A 22534-nucleotide genomic window follows, 5' to 3' on the forward strand; every position below is an offset into this window, starting at 1 on the left:
CAGTTTCTTTCATCAATGTCTTATAGTTTTCAGTGCACAGATTTTTAAGCTCCTGGTTAAATTTGTTTCTAAGTATTTTCATAGCTATTATAAATGGGATTGTTTTCTTGATTTCCTATTTGAATAGGTCATTGTCAGAGTATAGAAACACTATTAATTTTTGTATGTTGATTTTGTATCCTGCAACTTTACTGAATTTATGTATTCATTTTTTTGTTGGAGTCTTTAGAGTTTTCTGTATATAAGATTATGTCTTCTGCAAAGAGAAAAAAATTTATTTTTTTCATTTTTTATTTGAATTCCTTTTATTTCTTTTTTGTTACCTAATTGCTCTGTCTAGAACCTCCAGTAACATGTTGAAATGAAGTGGTAAGAGTGGGCATCCTTGTCTTCTTCCTAATCTTGAGAAAAAGCTTTAAATTTTTCAGCATTGAGTATGATGTTAGCTATAAGCTTGTCATATGTGGCCTTTATTGTACAGAGGTATATTTCTTCTACACCTAATTGTTGAGAGTTTTTAATCATGAAAGAATGTTGAATTGTGTCAAATAACTTTTTTGCATCTATTGAGATAATAATATGGTTTTTGTCCTTTATTCTGTTAATGTGGTGTTTCATATTTATTGATTAGCATATGTTGAGTCATCCTTGTATCCCAGTGATAAATCCCATTTGATCATGATGAATGTTCATTTTAATATGCTGTTGAGTTTGGTTGGCTGGTATTTTGTTGCTGCTCTTTGTATCTATGTTTATCAGGAAAATTGTCCTGTATTTTTCTTTCTTCGTAGTGTCTTTAGTTTGCTTTGGTATCAAGGTAATGTAAGCCAAGTAACATGAGTTTGGAAGTTTTCCCTCATCTTCAGTTTTTCTGGAGAGCTTGAAAAGGACTTGGATTAGTCCTTCTTTAACTATTTGGTAGAATTCTTCAGTCAAGCCATCTGGTCCTGTGCTTTTCTTTGATCAAAGACTTTATTATTGATTTAATCTTCTTTCTCGTTATTTGTCTGTTCAAATTTTCTATTTCTTCATGATTTAGTCTCGGTGGGTTGTATGTGTCTAGGATTTATACAGTTTACCTAAATTATCCAATTTTTTGGCATATAATTGTTCATTGTAGTTTTTTATTATTCTTTATATTTCTGTGAAATTGAAAGTAATCTCTTCTCTTTCATTTTTGATTTTATGCATTTGAGTCTTTTTTTTTAGTCTAGCTAAAGATTTGGATATTTTATCTTCTCAAAAAATCAACTCTTATTTTAGTTGATTTTTTCTATTGTTTTTCTAGACTCTAGGTCATTTATTTATTTTTACATCTTTATCATTTTGTTCCTTCTACTCAATTTAGGTTTAGTTTGTTCTTCTAGTTGGTTGATGTGTAATACCGGTTTTAAAATTTTTTTTATTTTTATTTTTTGAATCTTCTTTTTTGATATAGGCATTTATTACTATACATACCATAAGTTTTGGTATGTTGTGTTTTCATTTTCATTTTGTCTCAACATATTTTAAAATTTCCTTTTTAATTTCTTTTTTGACATGTTGGCTTTTTAAAAGCATGTTGCTTAATTCCTCGTATTTGTGAACTTCCCCAAATTCTTCAGCAATTTTCTACTACACTATCTTAGTGAAATCATTCCATGTTGATTATATTTATTTTCCTTTGAATAGGCCATACTTTGTGTATGCCTTGTAATTGTTTTTTGTTGAAAACTGTGCATTTGAATCTAGTACTGTGGTAGATATAAAGTTCAAATTCTTTCCCTTTCTTAGGGTTTGATGGGTTTTCAATTGTTGTTTTGTGTTGCTTTGTTTACTGTTGTAAGTTGTCTTCATGCCAACAGTGAGAGTGTGACATTAAACTTAAACTCTTGTCAGGGATGTTCTGTGACTGCCTCTTTCCCTGGGAATGTGCAATGAAATTCTATTTTCATCTGTATACGGGGTTGCTTTTGAATGTACTAGTCTTTAATGTCAGGCTCCCAATAGAGGAAAAAGAGAAAAATGTAGACTGGAAAAAAAGATGCTGGTCCTTTAAATTTCCTGTAAGTTCCTTCAGACAGAGAGGGGGCTTCTCTGTGAGTGTGGTTGGTGGGGCAGGGTGTGGTGCTGGGGTTGTGAGTTAGAATGGTTGCACACCTTAGTATCTGCACCTCCATGATCAGAAGAAACAATCAGCAATCAGAACACAGTTCTCTAATAATTTGGTTGACAGAATTCTTAGTGTTGATACTTTAACTGGTACGCTGATTCAAGCTGCTCCAGGAACACATGCATGGCTTCCTGTTAAAGGGCTGAGGGGTGGGAGATGGGTAGCTGCTGTAGAAGTAAGGGTTAAAATTGACCAAAAAGTAAGTGGAATTTACCTTCCAAGCATCCCTGGAAGTTGCAAACCTTCAACAGACTCCATCCTCTCAAATAATTACAGTAGACAGGTTTTGGCAGTGCAAGTATTATCTAGGCAGGGAAATACAGATTCCTGGTAGTCCTACTCTGTCATCTTCCACTTAACTTTTCCTTTTGAATTAATGGAAACATGACTTTAAGATATTTCCTCGAAGGTTTAGCCAGTCTTTTCTCAAACCATCCAGTGACAAGGAGTTCACTGCCTCTCAGAGTAACTTGATGTGCTGTTTACTGGAAGCCTATGGGCAAGTGCTATTGTCTCCCATTTATTGAGGTTTTCTCTGTGCCAGGCCTCCTGCTGATCATCCGATCCATCCAATAATGCCGGTGCAACCTCATCACCATATTTCTAAGAGGGAAATGAGGCTGAGGGAGCTTGTGCTACTTGCTCAAGGCAGAGCGATATTTTAACCAGGGACTTGCAGGTAGCACCAGTCCATACTATTTCTAAAGGACTATGGGGAACCGAAGGAGCTTAAAACATGGGCCTTGTGCACGGTGTTTGAGATCTTGTGGTGGAAGAGAGCAATGAAATGCATACTTGCTTAAAGGAGAAGAGAGATGTATGTGGTGGATGTTGCAGAATCTGGCCTAGGGGAACACTGGTAGTAGGCTCAGGAAAGGCAAAAGAGGATGCAGGAGCTCCGTACACAGGAAAGATGGGAATGCAGATGGGCATTTCAGAGTGAAAGTGGGTTAGTGATTTAGGCATGGGGATTAGGCCTGTCAGTACCTGCTTCAAAGACACTCTCAGTATGGACTTCACCTGGTCTTTTTTCTTGTGTAGCAGTTATATAAGCACAGACTGCTTTGCCCAGCAATCTGTAGTCTGCAATATGGCTTAGCCACATTCTTGGGTGAAAACTTTTTTATGAAAGGGCCCGAACCTTTCCCTTTAAGTTGATTGATATATCATTGGTCAATGACTGCTTGGCTAACGTTACTCTGCATAGGACATCCAGGAAGGTAGTTAAAATATGCAATCCTGGGCCTCAGCCTCAGAAACACTGGTTCAATATGTCTGGGGTGGAGCCTGAGAATGAGCATTTCTAAAGCTCTTCGGCACCTAGCATGCTTTGAGTAGCATGCATTTAAGTTGGGTTTTGTGATTTAAAAACACTAGTCAGCTATATGGTGGTTTTTCTTACTACTTTTTCTTGAATGTACTCTAGTGATTTGTAAATGTGGTAGAAATCAATCTGTGTCCATGTTGTTTTTTTACTGAAAGCCATGAGTTTTCGAAGTGGGCACACCTGGATATCACTCCTTGCTGGAACTTTTACAGGTTGTAAGATGTTGGTCAACTCACCTCTCTAAAATTCAATCCCTTAGTTTAAAAGCAGGAATAAAACTACTTAACTCATGTGGATGTGGTTAGGATATTACGAGAAGCAGATTTGATAATTGTGTCATAGTAGATGCTTGATGTACATATTTTTTAGAAACTCAATTGAAAAGAACCTCCCTGATCCCCACCTCACCACAGCCTTCCTTTCATCTCATACACTCATCAATCTCTCATTTTGCTTTTCGCCACATCACTGAGCTCTTAGGAGGTGGGACCCAGTCTGTTAGCTCATTCCATCCCATACCCATCCAGTGTCTTGCACAATGCTTGGGGCATAGTTGATGATAGATATGTATTTGTTAAGAAAGCAGAATGCATATGTATGCTATTTAGTAGTTGTCAACCCAGATTGCACATGAGAATTACCTAGGAATTAAACAAAACTACTGCTGCCTTGGATATACTTCAGAGATTCTCATCTAATTAATCTAAAGCTGTGTTTCTCCACCTGGGCTGCACGTTAAAAACCCTGGGTGAAAGTTAACAATCCACAAACCAGGCCCCATCCATGACTGATGACATCATAATCTCTGGGGGTAAGACACAGATATCAGTATTTTTAAAATGTTTCCCCAGATGAGTCCATTGTGTAGCTGAACTGGGCTTTGCTGGGCTAGATGGAGAGATAATTAATGTAAACAAATAGTGGGGTTTTGATGTATTCTTATATAGAGACAAAAACACAATTTGTAGGTGAGTGAGTCACTTCTTTTGGCATATTTCTAATAAAATCATATTTTCTGTTTCTTTCAACTTTGTTGATTTAATTGTGATGTAGAAAGTTGCTTTCTTCCAGGCCCACTTCTCTATCACTGGACGATTTGATTTTGCTGCTGGATGACTGTGCTGGATTGAATGGTGCCCTCCCCCCCCACAAAAAAAATTCATGTGAATTTTGAGAATGAGACCTCATTTGGAAATAGGCACTCTGCAGATGTAATCAGGTTAAGATGAGGTCACACTGGATGGGAATGAGTCCTAATTCAATGCCTTATGCTCTTCTATGAAGACAGACATTTGCATACAAACATGCAGCAGAAAACTCCAAGTGATGACAAAGGCTGGGATTGAAGAGATGTGTCTACAAGCCAAGGAAGATTAAGGATTGCTGAAGTCAACTGAATCTAAGTGAGAGATTGCTTTTGCTTTTCTGCCAAAAATAATTTAGGAGGGAGCTTGGAGAAGGAGGTAGACAGATGCATGGACAGGTGACATGTGCTGTATTTCAGAGATTCAAGTTGGCACTGGTCTAGTTTGAGTTACTATAAAGCTGGTGCTCAGGTGTGCTTTATAAAGGAGAAGAGACATGCCCATTGCTGAGAATCTTTTTGACATGCAGACATGTCAGCTTTCAGCTCCTCTCATACACTGAAAGCTTCCCACTTATTGCTACCAAGGGGAATCATTCCTTAAAGATCTCTCTCTGTCTCTGTCTCTGTCTCTCCCTCTCTATTCCTATCTCTATCTTACACACACAGACACACACACACACACAGAGCTGGCTCTTTCACTTGGTATCCAGAAAGTCCTCATAGGGAAAATATATAGCAGCGGTTGATATATATATACACACACACACACACACACACACACACACACATATATACACACATATATACACACACACACACATACATTTATATTTATATATATATATTTATATGTATATTTATATATATATTTATATATAATATATCCCCTCCCTCCCCTCCTTCTTTCCTTTCTTTCTTTCTTTTCCTTTTTTTCTTTTCATGTCTTCGAAACATCCTCAAGATGTGACTATGATGGAAGGTTGAGCAGAATGGAAGTGTTATCTTCTAGAACTTTCTCTTTTTAAGGACACGGAAAGACATGCTTACATAAAAGAGAATGACAGATCCTGTTCACTTTCAGGTTTGGCCCACGTCTAAAGACTGTAAATGTACCTCTTCTCTCATTAAGTGAAGAAAATCATGGGCTTCAGAGGCAGAAGAACCTGGGGGACCTCCAGACTGAGGATTCCCTTCACAGGTTCTGACTCTTCTAGGCTTCATGACACTGACATGTTCCTTAGATTTTCTGAACCTCTCTTCCTTCATCTGGAAAATGAGGATGAGAACTCCTACAAGGCAGGATTTTTAGGGGGATTAAATAAGAGAATGAGGTCAAAGTCATTGGCATTTAGTAGGTAATCAATAATGAGGATTCCTGTTCTCATATTGCCCAAGGGTGAAAAAAACAAAACTCTCACCTTTAAAGAGTTTTCACAGAAAAAATTTTGACTTCCCTCCACAATCTAGCTTCATGCTGTGGACTCTAAATGATTACGTGTTTTGCATCTACTACTAATGATGGGGTAATAATAAATGCTTAGGAAATGTCAACCAATGTTAGTATTCCAGCAGCCCTTAAAGATGTATTTCATTATCCCATTTTTCAGATGAGCTGATTGATGGCCAGAGAGTTAAATAATTGTTCCAGAGACAGGTTAGCTATCTGCAGAGGCAAACTCTAGCCTAGGTGCAGCTGACTCCACCATGTTGGAAGGCAAAGCTCCCCCCAGTTCTGCCAGTGGCCAAGGTCACAAGTGAAATAGGACAAGCAACAACCTCATGTACTGGAAGAGACCTTAGGGAGGATTTGGGGTGGGTTCTCCAATGTTTATGACAACCCAGACTAGAGCAGAGTTATTATTTAATAATCCCTGGACGTGTTTATCATCTTTTCCTTTCTCAGTACCATGTTGAATTGAGTTGCATTAGTTAAGTAGAGGGCCACAGGGCTGAGACTCTGTGTAGACCATAAAGGAAATTCTCCTTCCCCTGTTGTGACTAGAAGGAGCATGGGAAGGGTCTGCGATGTTGGCTCAGTTCTATTAAAGATGACGGTAAGGCATAGGTCAGGCCCTGGGTCCCATCCTCCAATGACATTCCAATCTTTGACATTTCTCTGACATGTCAAGAATGGTCCCTCTCATTGGAAAATAAGTGACATACAGACAGGGATATTTTTCTATTTTTATTGCTGCTATTTCCTGCTTGTAGACTACCTACAATGTGCTCATGGTAGAGAAAATATGAATTATAGTTTCAGGGCATTTGTTGTGAGAGCTCCCTCGTTTGAAATGTTCTTACATGAAAGAGTCACCTGGCTCAATTTCTTCATTTAGGTCTAGGCTCAAATGTAAATTCCGTAGAGAAACCTCCCCCAACTGACCCATCTAAAACTCATTGGTGGTTTTTTTTTTTTTTTTTTTTTGGTGTGTGTGTGTGTGTGTGTTTTACTTTTCTCTCCTACCTTGCTTTAATTTTCCTCTATAACTCTTCTAAAATCATGAGTTTATCATCATTTTCCCCACTGGTAAGTTCCATGAGGACAGAGCATCCATCTCTGGTGTATCCATCACTGTATCTCCAGCACCAAGAACACAGCCTGGCAGGAGTCAGTGCTCCATATATCAGGTGCTGAGTGAGTGAACGAATGAACAAATGTACAATCCTTGGGAAGAGCTTAGCCTGGTGCCTGGCACATAGCAAGTGATAGATAAATGTTAATTTTTTGATGTTGATGATGGCATCCAAATGTCACTCTGAGGCTGTTGCACTGTGGACTGGCCACTGACAACCCTCAGTTAAGTTCCTCATAGATTAGTGAGTTTAAAAGGATGTCCTTTCATGCCACCTGCCCTTTCTTCCTGACGCCATCACAGAAGCTAAAGAACTAAGATTTTACCAACTTCTGCTCTTCACGTTCCCCTCTTCGTGGAATTGTCACAAGACAATAAGAAAAATTTATCCTCTCTTTCCAACTTTTGTAATAAATCATTCTTCATACCAATGTGTAAATGACTAATCCAGCTGCATGTCCTCTCCCGGTTTCTGGAACTTTCACATATCTTTGCTTTCATTCATGATGGGATATGCCTAAAGTGCCTGCATTTTGTCTCATTTCATTGCTAAAGATACTTTCTCCAAAATCTAGCTCCTATGTCACCTCCTCTGTGAAGGCTAACCCCAGATTTTCCGATAGGTTCTGTGTCTTTGCTCTGGTTTTCAATGAAGCTTTCTCCTCTCTTTCTCTTTCTATTACAGCCCTAGTCACAGAGCACTGTAGTTAACCAGGTCTCTCTCCCCCATCCTAGCCATGAGCTCTACAAGGGCAGAGGTCCTGCATCTGATGGGGGTAATGGGCAGCTCTGACTTGAGTCAGTAGAGAAGCCTCCCCCAACTAACCCAAGCCTGTGGACTCAACTTCCAGAAATCTTGGGTTCCAACCCTGCCTCCCCTCCTACCATCTATGAGACCCTGATGAGTGCTTTGATCACACCATGCTCCATTTATTTCACATGATCGCAATAATCCTAATTATTACACTCAGTAAGCACCAAACACCAGATCAACAGAAAAAACTATAAAGAGGGGTTGTGGAATGGGTCACATTAGGGAATATCTTGAGATGGGTGAGAAAACTGGAAGTTGTTCCATAGATATTTCTTTCCACTCATATATGGAGATGCCTTTATGATTTCATTTGGGACCAGACACTGAGAAACCAAACAGAAGTCGAAAGTATTTATGATAAATGCCAAGAATTTTATTATCTGTGTTAATTCAGCAGAGAGTATATCTCACTAAAATCATCGCTGCTGCTCATTCAGGCCAAAGACAGTTGCCATTGCTCAGTGGTGGGGTTCACCTTGATCTTCATATTCTCCTGGTGGGTGGGCTACTTGTTGTCCCACCTGGGATTCTAGTGGTTGAGTAGAGTGGAGCTCACCAGCTTGAGATTGGATTCCTCAAACTTGCTACCACACACACTGGTTGTCAGCTTGGCTGAGGAGTTGCCGCAGATGTTTTTCTGGAGTCTCAAGCTCTCAATAATTTGTCTCCAGTAGTCAAAGATGTGCTCCAAAGATGCCAGGCATGACGTTGGATTGCCCTCAAAGACACAGGAGAACTGGCTGTTGTTCTGAGTGCAGTCGATCTTTACTACGGCGACGCCTTCCCCCTTCTCAGCCAGGGCCCCCTTGCACTTGACTTGATCACTGGTGGTAAAGCTGCCTATGTCCAGGAATTCAGATTGCTGGACATTTGCTCCAGGCCTGGGAGGTCCTAGAGTGACCCAGCGATCCACATCTGGTGCGCTGCCCTGTCCTGTCTTTAATTCCTTTTGGACATGCATCAAGAGCACCTGAGTTGCCAGAAGGAGGAAGGACAGCAGGGTGAGGCTGTGGATCCTCATGGCTGCAGCTGGGGGCACCTGTTTGACAAAAGACAGATGAGTCAGTGCTGGGCATCAGCTCAGCAGGGCTGGACACCAGGCTGCCCTCTCCCTCCACCCTGCCACATGCCTGCTTGTATTAGGAGTAGACCAAATATCCTTCTGAATCCTGGAATCATTAGACAAGGAACCCACCTACTTGCATGTCCCCTTGACTTCAGTCTACACTGTCACAGCAGCACCACCCTTCATCCTGTCCTTACACTCTCTGAGCCTCATTAACTGTCACTCCTCCTGGCCTCACCCACTTCCTGCTACATTTCTCACTCTTCACTCTCTCATTCTGACAAGTTTTATTGAGCTCACATTACATGCCATGCACTGGACTAGGTGTTCAACAGAATGAGGTGAATGAGAAACCCCAAATCTTAAAGATCTTAGTGGCTACTTTCTGTGGAAGTTAAATAGCATTGACCACGGAGTCTGTCCCATTTCTGTCCCCAACTTGATCTTGTACACATCACTCTGCTTCTTGGGTCTCAGTTCTTGTATCTGGAAATCAAGATATTTGGTGAAATAATCTCCAATCTCTATTCCAGCTCAAATGTGCTAGATTCTATCTCACATTTCCAGATGTACACAGATGACCAAAATGGGAAAGATGTGGTGAATATCATGGAAATGTCCTGAAAGGTGATGTTGACCCAGAGTTTGAACATTCATGGGACTGACACACTGAGGTGGGTGGGTTGTGTGGGTGAGAGGAGCATTGTGGGAGGAAGTAAGAGCCACAGGAAAGGCACGGAGGTGACAATGTCATCAGATTTGACTGGGCAATGTGTGCTGGAGATGGGAGAGGTCAATTTCAACTGGAGCATTTAGACTGCAAGTCTGAAGGCAGGATCATGCCTCCTTGATTTCTGCAGCTCTGTGTTGGTGCAATGCTGGGTGTTCAGAAAGCCCTTAGTAGTTTTGGAAAGAAATCAGTGAACCAACAGGATGACCTTCAATGCCAAATTAAAGTGCATTGATTTTATCAGTTGGACAGCAAAAACCATGCTCATAGGGAGAAAAGTCCTTCCTTTTGACACCTACTATGTACAAAACAGCAGCCTAGAATTTGATCCTCACCTCCTTAAATCCACACAAGAGCCCTACCAGGTAGCTGTTAATATGTCACCCCCACATAACAGCTGTGACAGTCAAGGATTAGCTCCTTAGTGGACAAGTCACAAAGCTGGTATGGGCAGCCAGACCGTGTCTCTCTGTTCTCTATCATACCTCATTGATCACTTCTTGCTTTTTACCTTTTTCTGCTCTTCAGAAAACATTGGCAAGAAATAAGAAAAATAGCTAAGAACTATGCTGATTTAGTTTGGCATAATTCATGATGATTAAATGATTCATATTATCCAATTTCCATTGAAGTAAAAACCAAAATTATGTATGAAAAAAGACTTTTTCAGGAAATGGCCCTGATGTCATTTCCACCCTGAGAATTGGGCCACCACTGTCTAGGATTGGGAACAGAACAGACAGTGACAGGAGCATGGGCTACAGAAATGAAGGATGTGACAGGAGGTTGAGTGTGTCAGATGAAGACCCCATCACTTCTCACAGCAATGGGACTCAGCCACTACTGTCCAGGATAATAGGATCCAGACCCAAGGAATGCCATGTCCTTGGGTGGTGAGAAAAGCCAGACTGAGTAATGAAGCTCTTGAGAGAGCACAGCTCTTACCTCGTTGTAAGCAGACCCAGAGAGATCCCAGACGTGAGTGAGCAAGCAGGCTTGCAGCTGTCTCAGCTGTGGTGCAAGGCAGGGCAGGCTACTTATGCAGAAGTCTGAGCCCCCAGGGGTTTTACAGCACACACACCTGTCAAGCTCTCCTCATAGTTCCTTCCAGCTATGCCCCTTCAGTTGAGCCAGTTCAGGGAAAGTGGTGGCTGGAATCTAGTGACAAGGGGTTGCACATGTGCCATTAGACCTGCTTCCTCCGAGCCCATCCCATTCCATCCAGGGTCCAGGATTGAATGAATGCTCAGCCTTGCAAAGACACTCCTTGATGGGGTGAGGTCCCCAGCAGTGGTATCTGGTGGGGGGTGGGGGTAGTAAAATAACAATAACTACGATAATCACAGATGGGAACCACTGAGCCCATTTTACTTCCCTATATTTTCCAAGGCATCTGAAGTTACTGTGGGCAGAGGAATTTATAAGCACTGAGTGGCTGGTTAGGAGAAAATTTCTGATACAGAGATTTCTGTGGAAACTATTCACTTTCAGGTCATATGCAGGGAGCTCTCTCTGGTCATCCTGCTGTAGACAGATTCTCATCCCAGAATGATCAAGGTGAAATTCTGGCTCCAGCATTTGTTTAGCTGTGTGATGCTGCCTAGACCTCTTAACCTCTCTGATCTGCGATTGCTCATCTACAGTGTGCTGACCAATACCTCATTTAAGGCTGCAGACTAAATTATTTTATTGGGGCTGAGCTATTAACATAAAGTGAAACAGAACGGATTTGGATTACAATGGGGTCTTGTACTCATTTAAAACAGACATATACTATTTGCATATTAGGCACACAGAAAAAGACTCACTTCCACAAAGATGTGGACCTCGCTCTGTTTTGTCATCTAACTCTTCACGGATTTTCAATAGAAGAAATGGTTCACTTTTTTTTTTTAACTCAGCTATAAGAACATGATAGTACACATGTAATAATAAATGGCAACTGACTTTGACTTTGGAATAGGCATTAGGAAGTGGTGGGGCCTGTGGAAAACTGGAGTGTCTTCTTCTGTAAATGTCAACTCTCAGCCCCTTTGAGAATACGTGTGAGTGGGGCTCAGTACTGTTAGTCTTTCTGATTTCTTAGAAGGTGCTCCCAAATCCAGGTTGTTTAAGTGAAATTAGTTGGCATCTAATACATATTTTCTAAAAAGTAGTGCTGTGGTTCAACGGTCCCTAAGTTGTGACTGTAATTGTATTGCACCCACAATCTGATCCACCAGTGTGAAACCTGCACAGTCACAGAGCTATGAATGTTGGCTGGTTCACTCAATATTTCAAAGGGTCTCTGCATGTGTTCCACCAGGTGTGGATATTTCCAAAACTCCAAGTCTTTTGTAACATTGGCTCCCCTTGGGTCCATCATTGTTGTCCTTACAACCGCTCCATAAAGCCCTGACCTTCACAAACAAGCATTCCTAATGTGCTATTTTATGGGACAATTTGGACATTGGTGAGACAAAGCTGCTTTGTTCAACAGGGAGATATCAATCAGTGTGGTCTCCTGCTCAGTGAAAAATTTTACTCATTCCTCAGGCAAATTCTTTCTGGAGGAAGATTGCAGGTCAGAACACAGAGCATAATCACCAGGAATCCCGTGGATTCCAGGAACTTTCTGAGACATGCTTTCCTAGGATTAGGCAGAAAATATGACACATATGACACTGGCTTCCCATGGTCCTTCCCCTTCCTGTGACTCCCATGCCAACTTCTGCCTGGATCCTTCCCTTCTACACAGGGGGACATAAGATCAGACCAGGCTGTGCAGCACTTTTCTGCCTGGCTCATGCTGTCATTCTACCCTCATTTCCAGGTACACACCCACACACATACACCTACACAGACACACACACACTTACAAAATCAGACACATCACACACAGACCACACACAGACCCACACATACACACTGCAACCTGGTCGCACTGAAACACTCACCCACCATTTCCTAAATACTCTGAGCTCGCTCTCCTCCTGTGCTTGCTTCTGCTGTTCCCTGTACCTGGAGTGCCCTTCCAGTCCCGCTGTGTCTGCAAACACCACCTCATCCCTCACAGCCCAGCTCACAGGCCACCTCCTCTCTGATGGTGTCATTGCCCTGCTCCTCCCCATGCTGCCCAGGCCTTCATGGGTGTCCATGGGGAGCAATGCAGGGTCACTCCCAGTGAGGCTCACAGTGTGCTGGGCACTGTGCTGAGGCTGTGCCCTAACATTTTCTCACATCATGATATACTTAGAAAATGATAAGCTTTTCAGTTCCCTGAGGAAAACTGCAGGGGATTTGGGGCTGCACCCAAGAAAGTTCATGGGAGGTTCCGGCTGCCACAGCCCCCACCGCCTCCTCTCACTCCCAGGAGGAGGGACCCCTAACTCCTGGAGATGCCATACATAAAGGTGCATTGTCTTCTATTTCACAAGAACCCCAGGAAGATAGGGTGCCCGGGACCCTCATGGGACAGGTGAGGAGGCTTAAGGATACCAAGCACAGTGTCACAGACAATTAGAGAAGAATTATGTGGAGGCCCCTTCTTTTGATTTTTATTATAAATGAGCAGTGTACCCATACCCTGATAAATTATAAACATCCTCTCTCTATATAATGCTGTCTTTCTTACCACTTTAATTATAGAGTGGTTTTAGTTTTACAGAGAAGTTACACAGATAACTCTGTACTCCACATTTTATGTAGTATCCCTTAGTAACTTCTTAAATTAATATGGTAATCTTGTCTCCACCAGTGAACAAATGTGGAAAGATTATTATTAATTAAATTTATTCACTATCAGACTTGCTTAAGTTTTACCTGTCATTCTTTACCATCGTTATTGATAGACGTCGTGTTTTAGAGCAGTTTTCTGTTTGCAGCAGATGGAGTGGAAAGTACCAAGAGTTCCTATGTATCCCCTGCCTCCCCCAGGCACAGCCTCCCCACATCAACATCACAAACCAGAGAGGTACATTTGTTATCATCTACCAACATACAGTGACATGTCCTTGTCACCCAAGATCCACAGTTTCCATATGGTTCACTCTTGCTGTTTTATATTCGGTGAGTTTTGAGACATGTATCCACCATTATAGTATCGTACAAAACAGTTTCACAACCCTAAAAATTCTCTGTGCTCCACATATTGATCCCCCCCAACCCCAGCAACTACTAATTGTTATAATATCTCCATAGTTTTGCCTTTTTCAGAATGCCACATGGTTGGAATCACACAGTATGTAACCGTTTCAGATTGGCATCTTTTACTCAGCAACATGCATTTAAGGTTTCTCCATGTCTTTTCTCGGCTTGATAGCTCATGTCTTTTTTGCATTTAATAAAATACATTGTTTGAATGTACCCACATTTATTTATTCATTCATCTGCTGAGAAACATTTGGTTGCTTCCACGTCTAGGCAATGATGAATTCAGCTGCTCTAAACATTCCTGCGCAGGTTTTCTGTAGGCATGAATTTTCCACCTCTACTGCTCTTTTTTCTGTCAGGGTCCCATCCAAGATATCACATTGCATTTAGTCATCATAACTCCTTATTCTTCTTGGCTGTGACTGTTTCTCAGATGTGCTTGTTTTTGGTGATCTTGACAGCTTTCAAGAGAACTGGCCAGATGTTTTGAGTGTGTTCCTCTTTTGTAAATACTCCAGTGTCTTTTGATTAGATTGGAGTTATGTTATCTTTCTTGACCCCAAATAACGTAAGCAATGGGTGCAGGTTTTCTTTTGGGGTTCCAAAGGAAGCCTGAGCACAGTTGGTACCCACCCACTGGGTGGTAAGGCTGGTAAGTGAGTGCACGTCTCAGCCATTCTGATCACTGACAGCAGATTTTAAGTTCAAAGCTGATTTTGAACTCTCACGCCTCCTACTACCCTATAGTTTTCTTGAACTAGAGGGCTGGCGCAGCTGGTGCATCACCAGAAATTATATGAATGTGTGTAATTTGGTTCTGATGTGAGACTTAACTGTGCACATTTGTCAAAAATCAATCCCTCCTTCAAAAGTAACCTCATGAACAGACAAGAAAATGCTGAGTCACTGCATCCAAATGATGTTAGTATGGTGGGTCAAATAATGTGCATTAAAAATGTATTTATCATCAGAAGATGGGGAAATTGGCTAAACAAACATCAGTAAAATCTCAAAACTGGCAAAAACATTCACCTTAGACCTACTGAACAATATTCGCATTCCAAATTTAAAATGCACATTACTCATAAGATTTTATCATTCCTGTTCAGCAAAACAAATGATACGTAGTGCCAAAGCTTTAGTTTTTAGAAAATTGAAAGACGGCAAATTGTTGATGTCACATCTTTGGGAATGACTGCAAATCAAAAACTTACTAAAGTGTATCGCCCTTATTAAGAATGCCCTTTTCAAACCACATAATACCAACACATTTTGTTTAAAGATGCTTGGTTCTAATTCTGAACCAATGTAAAAAGTAATTCCCAGTTTTGAATTAGGTTAAACCAAATGAAACTGGTGTTTGTCATAGGTAAAAACTGCTAGAATATCAGAAATTTGCAATAAATTAATCTAATATTTGCAGGTCTTTTTTCTCAAGCAAAGGGGCTGTTTCAAAGCCACATGTTTTCTCTTAAAGTTTTTTATTTAGCTCTTTTATAGTTTCTTTGATCATCTGTTGGTTTTGGAATCTTTGATTTTAAGGAAATCATTCCTAAAAGCTCAAACTTCCTTTAAAAAAATCTACTCCTTTTAAGTAAAATTTTCCAAGGCACACAGATGTCTGCATCTCCACATACACACTCACACACACATGCACATATAGAAGGCACTCGCATACACAAACACATATGCATACACACACTTCACATACAGCATACACACGAGGATGTCTGCATGTCACCTCCCTATCTTGGGCAGAAGAATGCCTAGAGATTCTCCCTTTCGAATTTTCAGCCCCTCGACCATGTGTGCTATGAAGAATACAAGTTGCCCTCCACTGGAAAGCTGGAAAAGGAAGAGGTGAAGCGTCCCTGTCTTTGTGTTGAAATATGAGTCATCAGGTGTATTGACATATCATCACGTTGTAGAGGTGAAGATGTTTAAATGAAAGACCCAAAACTGAGCTCTAAAAAGGCCTGTGAAGGCATCTGGTGCAGAACTTATCGATGCCCAAAGAGTAAAATGATTTACACATGTGCAGAAATGAGCAGAGGAGTAAGGCTGTTCTTGGCTCTAGGAAGAATAGGGCTGGACTCTTAAGCAGACCTCATTCATTCTACCACTCATTCATTAATTTACACATTCATTCATTTAAAAAACACTTATGAAAATCCTATGCCCAGTTAGTGACTGAATGGGAATGCAGTCAAGAAGGACATGGTCCTTGTCCTTAAGGAGACTGCACACAACAGGTGGAAAAATAAGGATATCAATCTTGACAACATCAGGGTAATTGGTACCTTGGTGGGAAGCCTGGGGTGCTTTGGGTGGGGCATGTAACCTAGCCAGAGGCACAGAAGAATTTCTTAAGGGCCTGCAACTGTGCAGAGATAACTCAATAGCTGGAGGAAAAGGAATTTTATGGATTCAGTCATTATTCAGTGATCAATCTGTACAAGGGGCAGTGTCAGGCACTCAAGGGAATACAAAGGTGAATATGAGGTGGCTCCTGTCCTCAAGGCCTGGCAAGTTCAGTCCATGGATCTCGACCTGATGGTTGCTGTAGGGTGATACCTTGTCACTGTGGGGTTTTGACAACATATAAAGAAAATCTTGGAGTGATGTTGTCTGAGATGATGTCATATCCAGTGGTGAGCTCCTGAGTAGGGTGATGTCCTCTAGAATGTAGGATTTGGGTATCCATTCCCAGGGGTTACCCAGTGGAGCTGATGTGGGTCTTAGCATTTTCCATGTTTGTTTAAAGCTATGAGTTATTAGGATGGTTTGGGCTTATGGACTGTAAACCGAGGAAAGCACCCAGCCAGGAGAAATAAGACCAACAACAGTCAATTCAACAGCATACAGCTGCACTTCATACATTTTTGTTTATGTTTTTGAGGGAAGTGTAGGTGTAAATGGATTCTATATCAGATGAGAAGCTGTTGACCTTTGAGATTATTTGTGGTTTATTGATCCCAGCAGATTTTGTGCTATCAATCTGACCTTCTACCCTAATATAATGGGGGCAAAATATAAATTCATGAAGATAAATTATGTCCTGGTGCAAATTATAAACTCATTTGCGGGTTTATTTGATGGAATGGAGTTTCAAAAAGTGTTCTTTGAGGAGACCATTATGTGTGTCAAATAAATCAGTTTTCTTCAGGCACATGAAGGTTCAGTTGAATGCTTCTTCCTTAAGCAATTGAGCACTGTGTATTCTGAGAAGTGAACTTGGTTACTATTAGTAATGGCTGTAACTCTGAAAGGATTTGGGAGTGTCTGGCAATGGTTTAGTATTGTGACCTTCGTATATGTAGAGACGAATGTGACTTTGATTTATCCTCTGGGCATCTCTGAGGCAAGTGATTTCTAGAGTTTTCTTTCTTTTTCTTTTTTTTTTTTTTTTTTACCCTAAAAGGAACAATTCTTGATAACTGGCCAACAGTTTATAATAAATCATAATAATATAATAATAAGTCAATAATATATTAATAAGTTAAATATTAAGTCAAAATGGAGCCACTTGTTTACCAAATAATCCACCGCTAGGAGTAATGCCTACAGTTTGTCCAAGTGGGTTGTTTCTCAGTTCCATCATTTACCAGGGACATCCTGGCTAAGGGACAAAGAGAAGCAACCTTCCACTGAGCTCCATCAGGTATGGTGACTAGCAGTGCCATTTGCATAGTCTATGAAATCCCATTGCTGTTCACTCAGTTAATCCCAAGAAGCTTCGTCAACAAGAAGATATCCACTGGGGACTTTCTGTACTCCCAATAGTAATTCCTATGCTAAGCAAGAATCTGCAGTCATCCCTTGTCACAATTTAGATGGAAAGACCGTGAAAAGACAGCAGACATGGCATACAGCACCATGAGACACAGCCCAGGTGCCTGACAGCTGGCAGCTTCCTCCCAGGCACAGTTTGTTGTTTGGTGTAATCAGCTAATGAGCCAGGATCAGGCCAGAGTCCTGGTCCTTCAGGCCATAGCCTGTCATCCTGCTGCGCACACAATGGTCTTAATGCATCTGTGGGATTTTAATCAATGAAGGTGACTGATTGATGACACAGATAGGCTAATGCCACTGGGTAAAGAAACTATTACTCACATTTCCAAACTGAAGGGGGTTGCTACACCACACAGGGTCCCATCAGGAGAACATCAGGTTTTCATCAGGAGGTGGAAGCAGGAGCAAGGGGAACGCCACGTCCAGAGCATTTTTGCAGGGAAAGTCAAAACTGGGTATGTTCACAATTTAGAATATGACAAGCTGACTTACTCTAACAGGCTTTGGGGCTTGGGTTCTAGCTGTCTGTTTCTGGCTATAGATAGATTTAGGTCAGGGGTATTATGGGCTTGGGGTGTGAAGACATATCATGTTTTCTTTATCTACCCGTTGGTAAACACCAGGTTGATTCTATAACTTGGCTATTTTGAATAATGATGCAATGAACATGGGAGTTTAGATATCTCTTTGACCTGTTCATTTCATATTCTTTGGAGATATACCCAGCAGTGGCATTGCTAGGTCATATGGTCCCATTTTAAAATTTTTGAGAAACCTCCGTACTGTTTTTGCAGAACGGCAGTACTGATTTACATTCCCACCAACAGTATATGAAGGATTTTCTCTTCTTCCCATCTTTACCAACACTTGTTATCTTTTTTTTTTAATATAGTAGCCATTCTAACAGAAGTGGCATGACATCTCATTGTGATTTTAATTTGCATTTCTCTTATGATTAGGTTTATTGAGCATTTTTTTCATATATCTGTGGATCATTTTTATATCTCTTTTGAAAAATATTAAAGCTCTTTGCCCATTTTTCAATTGGGTTATTAACATTTTTACAATTTAGTAGTTTGAGTTCCTTGTATATTTTGGATATGAAACTTTTTTTCACATATTGTGTTGGAAATATATTCTCTCAATTCATAGTTTGTTCCTTTACTCTTCTGATTGTTTTCTTTGATGTGGAGAATCTTTTTAGTTTGATGTAATGCTTTTTATCTATTTTTTGTGTTTCTTCCCTGGGTGTTTGGGGTCAAATCCAAAAAATCTTTGCCCAGGGCAATGTTTTGGAGATTTCCCCCAGTTTTCTTTTAAGAGTTTTTCAGTTTCATGTCTTACATTTAAGACTTTAGTCTATTTTGAGTTGACTTTTGTGTATGGAGGAAAATGAAGACCTAATTTTATTATTCTACATGTGGATATCCAGTTAATTCAGCAATGTGTATCGAAGAGACTATCCTTTCTCTCTTGTGTGTTCTTGGTGTCTTTGTTGAAAATCAATGCACCAAAAAAGTGTGAATTTACTTTTGTTCTATTGGTGTATATGTCTGTTTTTATGCCAGTATCATGCTGTTTTAATTACTATGTCTTTGTAGTAGATTTTCAATGTAGGTAATGTGATGCCTCCAGATTTATTCTTTTTGGCCAAGACTGCTTTGACTATTCAGGGTTTATTGTGGTTTCATAAGAATTTTAGGATGTCATTTCTAAATTTGTAAAAATGACATTGTAATTTTGATAAGAAAATTTGAATCTGTAGATTTTTGGGTTGCGTGTACTTTTTAAAATATTAATTCTTTCAATCCAAGACATTACACATCTTTTCATTCATTTGTGTCTCCTTCAATTTCTTTCATCAATGTTTTCAGTGCACAGATTTTTACCTCCTGGTTAAATTTGGTTCTAAGTATTGTTGTAGCTATCATAAGTGGGATTGTTTTCTTGATTTCCAATTTTAATAGTTCACACTGTATAAAAGCACTGCTTACTTTTATAAATTGATTTTTTTATCCTGTACTTTTACTGAAATTGTGTATTAGTTGTGAGAATTTTTTGTTGTTGTTGGATTCTTTAGGGTTTTCTATATGTAAGATTATGTCTTCTGCAAAGAGAAAAAAATTGACTTTTTCTTTTTATTTGAATTCCTTTTATTTCTCTTTCCTGCTTAATTGCTCTGTTCAGGTATTCCAGTATATGTTGAAATGAAGTGGAAAGAGTGGACATCCTTGTTTTGTTCCTCATCTTAGAGAAAAAGCTATCAACTTTTCACCATTGAGTATGTTAGCTATAAGCCTGTCGTGTATTGCCTTTACTGTATTGAGGTATATTTCTTCTATACCTCATTTGTTGATAGTTTTTAACATGGAAAAATGAATGTTGAATTGTGCCAAATGCCTTTACTGCAACTATTGAGATGATCATATGGTTTCTGTCCTACGTTCTGTTAATGTGGTGTTTCACATTTATTGATTTGCATTGAATCATCCTTGCATCCCAGTGAATAATCCCAGTAGATCGTGGTGAATGTACATTTTAAGGTGCTGTTGAATTTGATTTGCTAGTATGTTGTTGCTGATCATTGAATCTATGTTTATCAGGAATATTCACCTGTACTTTTCTTATAGTGTTTTTATTTTGCTTTGATATCATCATAACGCTAGGTAGGTAAAATGAGTTTGGAAGTTTTCTTTCTTCTTCCATTTTTTGGGGAGAGTTTGAGAAGGATTAGTATTAGTCCTTCTTTGAATGTTTGGTAGAATTCAACATTGAAGCCATCAGGTCCTGGGTTTTCTTTGATGGAAGACTTTATTAATGGTTTAATTTCCTTAGATGTTATTGGTCTGTTTAGATTTACTATTTTATCATGATTTAATCTTGGTAGGTTGTATGTGTCTAGGATTTATGCATTTCATTTGTATTATCCAATTTGTTGAAATATAATTGCCCATAATAGTCTTTTATGATTCTTTGCATTTCTGTGAAATCAGTACTAACCTCTCCTCTTTCATTTCTGATTTTAGTTATTTTTAATTTATTTTTTCAGTCTCACTAAGGTTTTCCTATTTTGATTATCTTTTTAAAAAACCACTTCTTATTTTGGTTGATCTTTTCTATTGTTTTTCTAGTCTCTACTTCATTAATTTCTTCTCAGATCTTTATTGTTTTGTTTCTTTTACTAACTTTAGATTTAGTTTGTTCTACTTCTTTTTATTTTTTAAGATGTAGTATTAGGTTGCTTACATGAAATCCTTCTTCCTGCTGAGTTTTTAAATTTTTGTTTCATTTTACTTTGTTGATTGTTGTAGTTTGTCACTATGTCAACAATCAGACTGTGATATAAACTTAAGCTCTTCAGAAGGATGTTTTTTCACACAACTTTCCCTGGGCATGTGCAGAGACATTCTATTTTTACCTGTATATGCAGCTGCATTTGAATGTCCTACTCTTTAATATCAGGCTGCAGAAAGATGAAAAAGAGGACAATGTAACAGGAAGAAAAAGGTGCTGGTCCTTTAAATTTCCTGAAAGTTGCTTCAGCCAGAGGTGGAGAGCTTGCAACAATGTATGTGTGGACAGGGGAGGAAGAGGGGGAGATGGGAATGGCTGCACCCATTTGTATCTGCAACTCCACGATCAGAAGAAACAATCACTAATCATAAAACAGTTTCCCAATATTCAGATGTCAGAATCCTTACTGTTGACAGTCAGTCTGGTAAGGTGATTCAAATTGTTTCAGAAACACTTTTATGGCTTCTTGCTGCTGCGGATGTTAAGAGTTGAAATTGACCAAGAAGTAAGTGGAATTTACATTCCAAGCATTCCTGGACCTTGCAAGTCTTCAACAGACTCCTGACTTTTAAACAGTTACAGCAAACAGATTCTGCAGTGCAATTGTTATCTAGGTGAGAACACACAGATTTCTGGTGATTCGTATTCTGCCATCTTCTGCTTAAGTTTTCCTTTTGAATTAATGGAAACAAAACTTTATGACATTTCATGAAAGGGTGAGTCAGTCCTTGCTTGAACCCTCCCTCTGACAATGAGTTCACTGCCTCACAGAGTAACTTGATGTGCTATTTATTAGAAGCCTGATACAGGCAAGTACTGTTGGCTCTGATTTATTGGGTCTTCCTCTGAGACAGGCCTCCTGCTGGTCATCCCTTTCACCCAATAAGACAGCCAACCTTATCCCCATGTTACTAATGGCAACACAAGTCTGAGGGACCATGCGTTACTTGCTCAAGGAAGAGTAACATGTGAACTAAGGTCTTCCTGGCAACATCAGTCCATATGCACTGCTTCTAATGAACAGGGGAGAGCCAAAGGAACTTAAAACATGGGCTTTGTGCAGAGTGTTTGAGATCTTACGGATGGATGGAGCAATGGAATAAATACTTATGCAAGAGAAAAGAGAGATTTGGTGGAAGACACAATCTGGCCTAGGGGAACAGTGGCAGTGTCTCAGGAAAGGCACAAGTCAGTACAGGAGCTCCCTACACAGGAAAAACGGGAGTGGAGATGGGCATTTCAGAGTGGAGGTGGGCTAGTGATTTGGGCCTGTCGATTATGCCTTTCTACATCTCCTTTGAAAACACTCTTAGGAGGCGCCTCACCTTTTCTTTTTTCTTGTGAAACAATTACATAGGCACAAAATGCTTTGCCCAGCAGTCTGTAGTTTTCAGTCTGGCTTAGCCACATTTCTTGGGGAGAAAAAAACCTTTTTAATAAGAGGGTCAGAGCCTTTCCCTTTAGGATGAATAAAGTATCATTGGCCAGTGACTGTTGTGGCCAATCTTACTGTTCACAGGAGACATGGGAGGTAGTTAAAATACACATTCCTAGGCCTTACCCCAGAG

This window comes from Cynocephalus volans, chromosome 9, assembly GCF_027409185.1.
Source record: "Cynocephalus volans isolate mCynVol1 chromosome 9, mCynVol1.pri, whole genome shotgun sequence".
Taxonomy (NCBI): domain Eukaryota; kingdom Metazoa; phylum Chordata; class Mammalia; order Dermoptera; family Cynocephalidae; genus Cynocephalus; species Cynocephalus volans.